Genomic DNA, 12,815 nt, shown 5'->3' on the forward strand with positions numbered 1-12,815 from the left:
TCACATATGAAAAAGGGTTTCTTTATTGAATATTTAGACAGTGCTTATATATAATGAACTTAAATGATAATCTGATCTCATTTCTATGATGTAATTTCATTTAAGGTCATTCATTTAACTGGAATGTAAATGGATACATCATCTGTATTATATTAGTTTATATGCATACGTTTAACCCCTGCCTTCTATTTTCCCTTTCTTGTGTGTCGTATACATTTTTTTCCCATGTCCTACATACTTGTTACTTTTAAAATGGATCAGATTCTCCCAAGCATCATTTAATAAGTTTAAAAAAAGGAAATTACATTTTTGAAAGGTTGTAGTAGCAAATCATCAATTGGTTTGAATGGTATTAGTATATAATGTGTTTATAAACTATATGACATATTCTTGGATTAGGTTCATTTCTGCAATTTGCTGCTATGGCATTCTTTCTACTGGAAAATACTGCTGAGCTTCAATTATTCCTCTATCAGTATTATATAGCTATTTTCATTATAAGTACATATAAAGTAATGAAATATATGTTATTATTTGGTTCTGAATAAAAATCAAAACATTAAAAAAGGGCCAAATGACTTGGGGGTAGGAGATAGGGTTTTAACAAGCTGTACTGTCATCCTGTCCACTGTGAGTGTTAGGGGTGGATTCACAGCCAAATCTTTTCTCACCCCCTATCTAATTGGTCAGGGCCAAGCTGCCAGCAACACTACATGGGTCAGTACCCAGACATGTACTGTAAGAAACCTGAGGGTATTTTCCCAAGTAGACCTCAAGAATCCCTTATTGATGTGGCCCGGGAAGGGCTGGCACTCTCAGATCCCAGCCCTGGGGGTGGATGAGCGAGGGAGGATCACCTCGGTAGGGGAGCCCAAGGTTGTGCTCAGAGGATTACCCTAGGTGAGATGCAGTATTGTACCAGGGAAGAAAGAGAGGACGATATACCTGAGGCCTTTGTAGGACATTTACCCCCCTTCGTCCCGTTGAATCTATCTTACCCAGATCCAACGACCCCTCTGTATTTAACAAATCCCCTAGGGTCCCAAACACCATTGCACCCAGAAACCATCTCTCCCAGAATCCCTGTTATCCTGTTCCCTGCCCGAATACTGCCAATTGTTCTTCTCCACATCCCTCTGATTATTCTTACCCGAACACTCCCGAACATTGTTTTCCCAATCCCTCTGGTTATTCTTTCCTGAACGCCCAGTCTACTCAGATGAAACACTACCGTTCCCACAATCCCCCTTGTTTATTTCATGAAATTAATCCCGGTCATTCCTGTTTGCTTTACAAGCCCTACCAATCTCAATTTTATGACTTTACCAACACCCCTAGGATGAAGAATATCATTTCTTATGACAAACCCTTTCTTTTTGACACAAACACTTTCTTACCCGATGGAAGATGGCAGACTAACCCCGGAAGTGTTTGGCTGACATGTCCCGACACAAAGGTCAGGCAGAGCCAGGCAATTTACCTGAATCACACACACACCTGACGGCCCTTTCCTTTCCCCACAGGGATAAAAGGTGGAGCAAGAGAACACAAGACGAGCAAGGCAGACCACACGACGTGAGAGCTAACTCAGCGTGGCAGTTCAAGGGGAGGCGAAAGACGGCGAATACCAAGAGGGTGACAATGAGAGAAGTGACCTTGCCCTTTCCGATCCAGGCCCATGAAACCTTTGCAGATGGAAACATAAGACCACACACAAAGGCCAGCGTGTGTTGCAGCAGATGTCAATGGTACACAAGACACTCCTCTGCTGATTAACAAGCCGGGGAGAAACGCTTGTCTCAGTGGTACCAACCTTGTCTCGAAGGAAAAGAAAGCCAAGCAGTTCATCACAGCCAGTGATTCGAGGGGAGAGTTGATAATAGACCAAACTGTGCAGAACGAAAAGTAGCAAGCAGCTAAATTTGAACTTTGAAAGGATTAAAGGAACTATTGAGAAAGAGGGGGAAAATCTGTGATAGAGGCGTCTGACACCATGTGGGTGCTCATGCAGGAATCTTTGGGCAATTACCCGATGATAAGAGACTACCTCCAGAGGTCTTCAATCTGTGTGGCGCGCCCCCCTTGGGGGGCGCACCTCCATGCCTGGGGGGGGCGCGTGATGCCTGGCGCAGAAGAAGAGTAACGCTTTTTTTTTTTTTTTCCTGCACTGAACTGAGCATGTGCAATGGGGAGCCACTGGCTCCCATGCACATGCTCAGCCAGTGGGGTGTGCTGGGGGCGTGGCCATGAAACAGGAAATAAACGCAGCCTGGACGCGCGCTTTCCTGCATTTGGATCGCGCGTCCAGGCTGCGTTGTGGTGTCCTGTGTTCCTTGCTCCTGCTGCTGCCGCCTGTGAGGGGTAAGTGACCCTTTATTTACAACGCGGCTCCCCCGTGGCAATCTGCCACGGGGGAGCCGCGTTATTAATACAATACTGGTCCCCCCTTCGCCTCTCTCCCCCTGCGTCCCCCACATTAGGGGGCATGGAGGAGAGGAGGCGAGCGGGGGACCAAAACTGCTCTGCCGGTGCTGTATTAATAACGCAGCTCCCCCATGGCAGATTGCTGGAGCCCAGCAATCTGCCATGGGGGAGCCGCGTTATTAATGCAGCACCGGTCCCCTCTGCAACCCCCCACATTAGGGGGCATGGGGAGAGGAGGCGAGCAGGTTTTTGGATTCTGAAAAATTGAATAGTAATGCTGTTGATGAAGGCAACGCTTTGAGCGGGAAAAGCAGAATAAATTCTGTTTCTTCTTGAAGCCCATCTACAAATCATTTGAAGCGCTAAGAAGTTGATTATTTACCTAAAAATCCTTACAAAATGTATGATATATTTCATTCAAATTTATCATATTGTGATGATCATTACCGCTCTGCTCTAATGATCCTTACCTCTTTCGAGAATTTACTCTGAAGAAGTATCCTAGTGTTCAGGGCACGGGAATATCTTTTATTCTTGGAGACCATTTCTTGTGACAATTTTTGTGCCAGGGTTGTTGTCTTCTCCCCTGCACCTTTATACTTCTAAAATGTCTTTACCACCTTAAGCAATACTTTCTTTTTTTCTTAACAAGTGGTGTGCAATTTGGACAACTCATTTTTTGCAGCTTCACTCCCCCACCCCATGCCCCATGGAGAAGAGGAGGCAAGCAGTGGAGTACCTTTGCTGAAAATGTTGGGGGGGACATGACATCTGCTGAAATGTTTCCCCAGCTAAATGAATGGGGATAAAATGGTGTGCCATGAAAGTTGGGGTGGGGGGACAAACACCCCTGTCCCCTCTAAAATTACGCCCATGGAGGCAAGTGGGGGACTGAAACTGCTCTGCTCTCGCCTCTGCCTGTATTAACCTCGCCTCTGCCTGTGTTACCCTTGCCTCTGCCTCGGTTACGTGTTGTATGTGACAGCCATTTCATTTTTAATATGTCGCTGGCACGAGCCTACGCTATACACAGTGTTTACTAGTCACTCCTCAGATCTGCCGGTGTTGTGTTTGCATGTTAAAAGCCTGTCTTTAACAGTGATGCCTCCCCACCTCTGCTCTAACACCTTCTGTCCTCCCCCCAGACCTGCAGCACTTGCGCCAGAAGACCTTCGCCTTCCCATACTTTGACGGATCTTTCCTGCCCGTCGTCCGATCTTCGTATTTCCCTGGTAGGTGCCAGTGCCATTTGAGAGTAGGTAGGAAGGGCGTCTGGGGGACAGGGGTGGCAGCGCCATGAGGGTCATGTATTTGAATCAGGGATTTCAAACTTATCTATTTCTGGGGCTGTACCTATCTCTGATGCATTTTACCCAAGAGCTGGGTTTAGCTCCTGCTCATCTAATCCTAATTTGAAGTCTCAGGAAGACCCATATATCCTTGTGTAACTGTTCTGTTTTCATTGCAGCAGCATTGCTCCATGTAACCTTGACTAACTGTTCTGTTTTCATTGCAGCAGCATTGCTCCAAGCGTCAGTCTATCAACCAAACCACCTGTGTTCCGGCAAGAAAATCCCAGTGAAGCACTTGCCCCAGTCACGCAGGTAAGGATTTATTTTCCCTGTGTGCCATTGGATGAGTAAATATGCTGATGTTTTATATCCACCCTGTGCAAGGTTGCACCTGCAACCTAGTCCGGGGCCAGACTGCAAAAAAAAAAATTAGAGCTAGGCCTGCATGATCTGAATAGTAATTCTTCTGAGGTTTGTACCAATGTATTTTAATCCAACTAGTGTTTCTGACCCATTTTTTTCTGGGGCTTCCCTCCCCCACTCCCAAACTTTTCAGACTGTTTTTTGCTGAATTTTTGCTTTTTAAACTACAGGAGGAACTAATGGAGCTCCAAAGTGACCGCCTACAAGAGAGCCAATTCAGAAAATTGTCTTTGGGTGTATTTTGGCAACATGTGTCTGCAGAGTTTCCAACTTTATCGAAATGTGCAGTCAATGTACTGTTACCTTTCAGCACCTCATACCTGTGCGAAATTGGGTTCTCTGCACTTGCAGCCCTAAAGACAAAATATCGGTCAAAGCTGGAGGTGGAAGAAAGCCTGCGGTTGGCTATTTGTAAAATTGAACCCAATATTGACAGGCTGGCTGGTGAAAGGCAGGCCCACCCTTCACACTAGTTCTCCAGTATGCCACTGCCCAACTTGCAAGTGACAGCATTGACAGTACGTTGTTGTACTTGAGAAACAAATTGTTACAGCACTTGCATAGCAAATGTTACTACAGGACAGCAATATTGGGTGTCTTCGTTTTTGTGAAATAAATATCCAACACTATTTTTAGTTGAGTCCTCTGTATTGTAGCAAAATCGGAATGCTTTGTTCACAAATATTTGTCCTCTAATCTGATTTGAATCATTGCAAGCAATGATTTTGAAACAATGTGGTGTTTGGCATTCACTCCCTTGTTAGGGGCACCATTCTACTCCAGTGCGCGATAACCGTTCGCAACCGAGTACAATTTTGGAGTCCATGTTTATAGGGGGGCCTGGGCCGGAGAAATTTTTCTTAGGGGGGGCTCGGGGTCAAAAAGTTTGAAGACCACTGTACTACCATAATCAGAAGGGAATAGGCAAAGAGAGGTCAAAGTGGTCCTACAGGGGTCTTGTAAAATCCTCTGTACCGTCGAAAGTCTTTGACCGACAGAGGATTGTGAAAGGTAAGGGAACGAATCCTCAATGGTGAAGTGCTATGAACAGTGTGATGACAAGAATGAACCTGACAGAGGGATGACCACAAAGCATTGTTTGAAAAGACATTAAGACTTGTGAAGTATTTGACTGACAGATATTGATGAAGGAAAAGGGGTGAAACTAACGTATACACTGTGTGTTGTGAAGGTTGGCAAGAGTGAACCCGGTGGAGGGATGCTAACAAGAGGGGACAAAGGCTAAAGTGCTGAACTACAATGAACGTTCTATAAAAGTTTGCGAGAGTGAATTCAGCAGAGGGAAGCTAACAACCAGGGGAAAAGCCTGAAGAACTGTTTAAAGGGACATTTAAGATTCATGAATGCAAGAAGTATTGAAAGACTGGGGGAAGCAAATTGTCCCCCTTGTCAGTTGGGTCCGAGCCCACCCGAGGGAGATCCAGTGGTGAAAAGTCATTACCCAAAGGTCATTGGAAAAAGGAACTGTTTAGTTGTTTTGTTGGATACGACTGGTGAAGGGTCTGCGCCCGGAAGAGGGGGGACCCAGAGATGAAGCCGTCACCCAAAGTATTAGTGGTACAGAACTGTGTGTTTGTTTGTTGAATGCATCAGGCCCTCGAATGCAAGAGACTTTTTGTAAAAAGAGACTTAACCATCGAAGAACCTGATAGCTGATACAGAACTGTCGACTTGTGCTGGAAAAGCTCGAGTGTGTGTTGTGCTCAAGAGATCCATCTTGTCCCGTTCTCAAAATGTGGGGAAGGGAGACCCCTGGCAATCACATCCTGACTTATTCTTTGTGAACACTTCTTTCTGTATCGAGAACATCGACCACACTTCGTTTTGTATTTAGAGTAAGAATTGGCAATAGGTTTTTCTTAGTATAGGCCCTTTTATTTTGACACGACACCACAAGGACGGCCTTATTTTCATTTGATGGTCGAAGCTTGCTCCCATCTTAGATTTAGGTTTAGGTTAGGTGTTTATCCACCCTGCATTCACAGTTTAATAAACACCCATTGAAATGTGATCAATTGTGTCTGTCTTTACGGTTGCCACCATGAATACACTTACCAAAATACTGCGAAGCCCAGCACAAGTTGAAAGAGGCTTATTGGTGGCAAACCCAAGCACCGGAAATCGCCAGTCTCAAGTAATAGAATAATGCCAATATGCATAAAACATAGAGCTTAATATAGTGAGCATAGTGCCAATTTCTCCTACTCAATGTGGCCTCATCCTTGGAGGGACGACTGCAATCCACATGTGGTGCTCCTTCCATAGATTATGATGGAATCACAGGCACCAGTGACCGCCTGCACTGTTGACTTCTCCTGTTGCTCAATCCCTGAACCTCACCCTCTTACAGGCCCAAGGAGAGCCATCCGCAGCCACCCACAGTGGGGTCAAATTTGTGAAAAGCAATAGATCAGCACACCCGGCCTCTACAGGATTCACTGACCAAAAGGGCAGAAAAGAAAACAGGAGGATTATGGGGTAGGTCATGTGCCTTATACCCTTGCTATCAGGGGAGGAGCATAAGAAATTACAAATACTGAACATTTTTGGAAAATAATTTGTCAGTCGGTGGAGGCCCATCATAGAGTAAGTACAGTGACAAGGAAGAAGAGGTATTAGGGGTCATGCATGTTGTGCCCCAGGGATGCCAGGCTGTGTGGTTGCCAAGCTCACTATATATGTCTAATAGCATACACTTGGGCCATGCACCACATGTACAATGAATGTAGCAGGTATGCCTCCATGAGATGTGGCATGCATGCTATGCACACTTATTTGTTTTGATTGCGTTGTTTTTGTGTGGTGATTGTGCTATGTTCATAGATGCAATTCCTACACTAGGCCCTCATATGTAACTGCATGAATTAAGTTTGCGGTGAGGAAGGGTGTAAAATGTTTGATTAGTTTTCAGGCATGTGATAGTCTCTTTGTGTAGGTCATATGGGATGGGTATATAGTGTCAGTTAGCCTGTGGCTGTTATGATGCATCGAGTGCTGGGTTCCTGAGGTAGCTGGAAGATGCAACATGCCCTGTGTGCCCAAAGGCGTCGTTTGTTGATCTGAGTTGTGTGATATTTTGCAGCTGTGGATTCTCATCAATATTCACAGGCCATTATGCTGTTTGTCATGAAAATCCACAATTCTTGCAGGCTCTTATGAGCAGCAATGCAAACTCTTCCTTCTCAGAGGATGTTGCAGCAGATGAGGTGGACTTATTTCACCTCATGGCCCGGGCTCACTACTCAGGAAGGGGAGTCACTTCTCTTCAGGTCTGAGGCTGCTTCAGAGGTGCACACCCAGTCCAGCTTCGCTTTGGTTGATGGTACTATGCCCCAACAAGTATCACCTATTTGGGGTGCCCAGACCGCTGTGACATATGTGAGCCAAAACCTAAATTTGCGTCGCTTAAGTGTGTCCAGAGCTCGTGGGGGCTGCCTCCGGACCAGCACCATTGCCTTCTACATCACTGGAGTCTTCCGTTTTGGGAGGCACAGCTGCAGTCGGACCAGGTGCAATGCCCGGTCAGTTGGCACTTTACATCAGCATCACCATTGGCATTAAGGGTCCATAGCCCACGCAAATATGGAAGCTGTGTTTCCAGCAGGCAAGCTGACTGGGAGGAGCAGTTGCTGCATGCAAACACTAGGCACCAGCAGATCCTGGAGGAGTTGTCCCGGAATGTGACCGAGGTGCAGCATGTGGTGGTGCAGGGCATTGGGCAACTTCACCGGGATAAGTGGGCATTGAATGATGGCTTGCACCAGGACATGTTGGCATCAAGAGTGTAGATGCACCAGGACATTGTTGCCATTGGCGGTCTTGTGGGTGCCTCTCACGCACACGTTACGGTCGAAATGGAGGATCAGGCATTGGCACTGCAGCCACTGAGTGGCATCCTAGCGCAGCATGCTGGACAAGAGGATGAGGACCATGACAGCAGACATGATGCCTCTCCTTGCCTTACATACATGTGGCTATCATTTTTCTTTTCTTTTGCCCTGCCCTGTTCTTGTGTTTAGGTTGATTGTGGTGTGTGGGATGTCTGCTGTGAGTAGACTGATCACGAACATCCTTCCACACACACAAACAAGCACATGCAACACATGGAGGAACATAACTCAGGGCCTTTGTGTTAGTTCCTCCTGCTATCTTGCAGGTCCCTAAAACACCTCTCATTGTGATAGGGAGGTCTGGCCTCCTCAGAGCACCAAGGGGATTGTTGGGTTTATTAACACTTGACTGAAGATTAGTGTTTTCAATTACATATTGAGTTGTTTAAGAACCTTTCTGTAGAAAGGATTCACTCATTGGTGTCTATACATTAGAAGATTACGTGACCAGCACTAAGAGTGGCCCTATTAACCAACGCCTGTTACGAATTGTGCACTTTAGAATTGTGTTAATAGCAAGACAGCCTCTTGGTTGTAGATCTAATTTTTTATTGTTGTAATGTTTACAGATTGTATTGTGTGTTTTTTATTATATTTGTAAATGTGATATAATGTGATGACAATCTTTTTTTGTGGTTTTACCCAAAAAAAAGTTTGTATAATAAAATTGAATGTATTTCTAACGGAGAAGTTATTTGCTACACCAACTGAATTGGTATAGCCCAAGTTTATGAGGAAGACTCAGAGAGACACAACGGTTCTAGAGTCCTAGAGTGTCCGTAGTTTGTTGTGGGGGTGGACCCTTGGGTCGGTAAACTACCTGTTGTCTCTTTTTTGGTTTTCAAATTGTAGGCCATGGCCACTCTAGAAATATCTAGAAACATCTTTGTGTCTGTTTCTAGCATGGATGGATGAAGCCATCTATCCCCAAGCGAAAACAGAAAGATGCAGCTTGCGACACGGATGGACCTTGTGCTAGAAACAGAACAAATACAATTTCAAGCGCCAGCAGGCCCAGGCTACAAATAGTGTTTATACTGTTTCTAAAATGATTCCTGGCCTCTAAAAAATAGAAATCATACTTTTTCTAGCACAAATGTCTCTTGTGTCAAAAATAAAATGCGAGCAATTGCTTGCATGAGCATGGACATGCAAGGAATAATAGTTTGTCTATGTTTATCTGTGCAGCATTTGTGCTAACAAAAAGAATACATACTATTTCTACCATGAGGCATGCCCATTTTGGGACTACAGAAAAAATAGTTCTAGCACAGATTTGATTCCGGTGGTCAGAGGTCGTCTCCCTTCCTATGTTCTGCTGAGCCGACTTCCACGCCATCTTGCCTTGTGGCTCCCACCTTCCCAGCCTCTGCACCACTGACAGCAGCAGATCCGCACTGGTACATAAAGCAAACCACTTTTGCTATCACTCCTCTTGTGTTATGGTGCAAGCACTGTGAGGAAATAATATTCAATATTAAATCCTCCTCACCAGCTCTTATCCACATCTCTTTATCAATGGCATCATGCTCAATTTATGTAATGCTCACATCTTGAAATTCAGGTGCTCCCTCCAATTCACCATCACACACAGGTAATCTTGATAAAAAATCTGGTACCACATTCTCCCTCCCGGGAATGTAACACACCTTGAAATTATAACCCAAGAGTTCTACCATCCACCTTGAAACTCTTGGAGACCCTTTGGCCCACTCAGAACCGTTCATCAATTGAACCAAAGGCTTGTGATCTGATCTGACAATAAAAGGTCGACCCCATAGAAAGAACTTGAAGTGCGTGACTGCCCAAAATACTGCTAGTGCCTCTCTTTCAATGACCGAGTAATTTTTTTCTGCTCCTATAAGTGACCTGGATGCAAATGCAATTGTGTATTCAGTTTTACCTGAGTCAAACAGAGTCAAAACTGCTCCTAAACCAAGGGTACTAGCATCAACTGAAAGCAATGTTTTCCTGCCAGACATGAATCCACTTAAGGATGGGGCCTTCACTATACAATCTCTGATTTGCAAGAATGCTTCCTGACACTCTTTGGACCATGTGTACTTCACGTTCTTTTTTAGTAACTCCCTCAATGGAGATGAGATGGATGCAAAGCCATTCACAAATTTATGGTAATATTCCGCTAGTCCCATGAAAGAACATAGTTGGTCCTTGTCTTGGGGCTGAGGAGTATTACTAATACTTTCTATGAGTGACTTTTTGGGAGAAATACCTTCTTTTGAAACTTTGTGTCCCAGATACTCCACTTCCTCAACACTTATTTTACATTTGCTTCTTTGGACCGTTAACCCAGCCTCTTTCAGTCTGCATAGTACTGCCCTAAGTACTCTGTCATGCTCATGCTCATTACTTGCAAAAATCAGAATGTCATCTTGAAACACCTTAACATTTTCCAACCCTTTTAACACTTCCTCCATCACCTTTTGGAACACAGATGCGGCCGAGGCCAACCCAAATGGCATGCGATTGTATTTATAAGTGCCTTCAGGTGTGATAAAGGCAGTGAGATGTTGCGATTCTCGGGAAAGTGGAACTTGGTGATAGGCAGCAGAGAGATCAATGACAGAGAACAATTTGGGTTCGCCAAGAGTGGAGAGTCTCTCGGAAATGTTGGGTAGGGGATGTCTCTCCACCAGAATATTGTGATTAAGACTGTGCAAATCTACACAGAGACTTATTTTACCATTAATTTTGGCCACTAAGACAATGGGGGACAACCACTCTGTGGCCTCAACAGGTTCAATGACACCCTTATCTACTAAGTTATCGAGTTCACTGCGTAGTTGCAGTCTCATGTTTAACGGCACATGTCTCACTTTATGAACAATATGCTGAGATTCTTTCTTTAGTCTAATATGATTTTCAAAGTTCTTGAGTCTGCCCAGACCTTCGGTGAAGACCTCTGGGAACTCTCTTGACCACATATCATCAATCTCGGCAATGGTGACAGGCTCAATGGCACTAGCTTGCACCCTGACTCTCAACTTCCTTTGTTCCTCCCAACCTAAAAGGGAGGCTTCCTTTCTTGCAACCAAAATGTCAGCTATGCATTCTCCACCTCTGTATTGCCCACTTGCAGTAAACTGTCCCAGCATCTCAATAGGGGATTCCGCATAGCCGCAGGGCCGAATTCTTGGTGGATCCAGCATTGATTCATCCTTTTTTAGAAAATCTTTAAATGTCTCTTTAGAAATGATGGTCCAGGGGAACATGTGTCAACTTTCATGAGTATTTCTTGACCATCAATTACAAAAACATCTGTTGGACCTTTGCTGTCTCCTCCTCCAATGGTCGAAATCTCGAAGACATGTCTGGGGTTGTCTTGCGAGGAGTATACCTCCTGTATGTTGTAAGCTGAGTGAGCACCTTCTTCTTGGTCGTCTCTGGTTTCTAAGAGATTTATTGATGACCCCTTGCATACATTAGCGAAATGTCCTCTGGTCCTACACTTGAAACATTCAGCATTCCTTGCTGGGCACAAAGGGTAATTCGGACCATGCTTGACACTGCCACATCTGGTACACTTCGCACCCCATGTTCCTTTCCTGTTTGTATTGACATTAAGTCCCTTCCTGTGATCAACTGCGCACACAGCTTGGGTACTCTGTTTGTCAGACTTCAGTTCTTTGACATATTGTGATGTTTGTTCTATGCTTCTGGCTAGGTCCACTTCTTCATCCAAATTCATGTATTTTGCCAACAATTTCTCCTGTATCCTAATATTATTTGTGCACCTCACTAACTGATCTCTAATTAACCAGTCAGATAGATGTTCGAATTTACAGCAGTGACTTAATGTTCTTAATGAGGCTATGTACGATTCCACGTATTCTGAGGACTCCTGTGTACGCTGAAAGAACTTGTCCCTCTCGAATGTAACATTTTTTTTAGGCTCAAAATGATCCTTGAGTTGTTTAATCGCAAGGGCATATTCATCTGTGTCCTCCGCTTCACCAGCTTGTGCACTGCCTAACCCATCAAACACTGCATGACCTTCCACACCAAGATTGTGAAGTAATAATGCCTTTTTGCGAGTTGAGCTGAATCTCTCTCCTCCCATTGCCACCAGGTAGTTTTCAAACATGTCTTTCCACCTGTCCCACCTAACTTGGGGGCGTCCAGGTTCATTCAAAAATGACATTGGTGGAGGTATTGAAGCTGCCATGTCTTAAGCGGTAAAAAAAAGGTGGTAAAGAGTGGGCTTGCTAGACGCAACCAATAGACTCTGGATCAGTTCAAGTATGCCCAATGGATGCACAGACTGAGCAGTGACAGTGCTGTGCTATGCAGACAAAGGGATCAGTCTTGTATGAGTACAATCCCTTGTGTATGATGTCACAATCCTCCTTGCATCAGTCTGAATTGGAACGTGATGGCTGCTCATCCACAGAATGGATACATGTCATAATGGCTGGCTCCTGAAACTTGTCAGAACTGCATGGGCAGGTTGCTCAGCAACGATAATGTCAATGCTAGGGAGGCCACACCCACTTCCTTGCTCAGTGACTAGTGCTCGAGCCGGGGATCCTTGAAAGTAAACACTGTTTCTTTGAGACAGAGTCAATACAGTAATGGGGAAGGCAAGATTACACCCCCAGGGGACGCCCCTGCTGACCTGTTGTTCCGCTCCTCCTGACCTTCCTGCAGCGTCCGCTGTCGCACGGGAGTGTGGAATAATGCAGGCCGCGCTATGACGAGACTTCAAAGGAGTAGGCAGACACTGCTGAGAGCCATCCTCGTCGTC

The sequence above is a fragment of the Ambystoma mexicanum genome, chromosome 4q (genome assembly GCF_040938575.1).
Source record: "Ambystoma mexicanum isolate Mex_15411 chromosome 4q, UKY_AmexF1_1, whole genome shotgun sequence".
NCBI lineage: Eukaryota > Metazoa > Chordata > Amphibia > Caudata > Ambystomatidae > Ambystoma > Ambystoma mexicanum.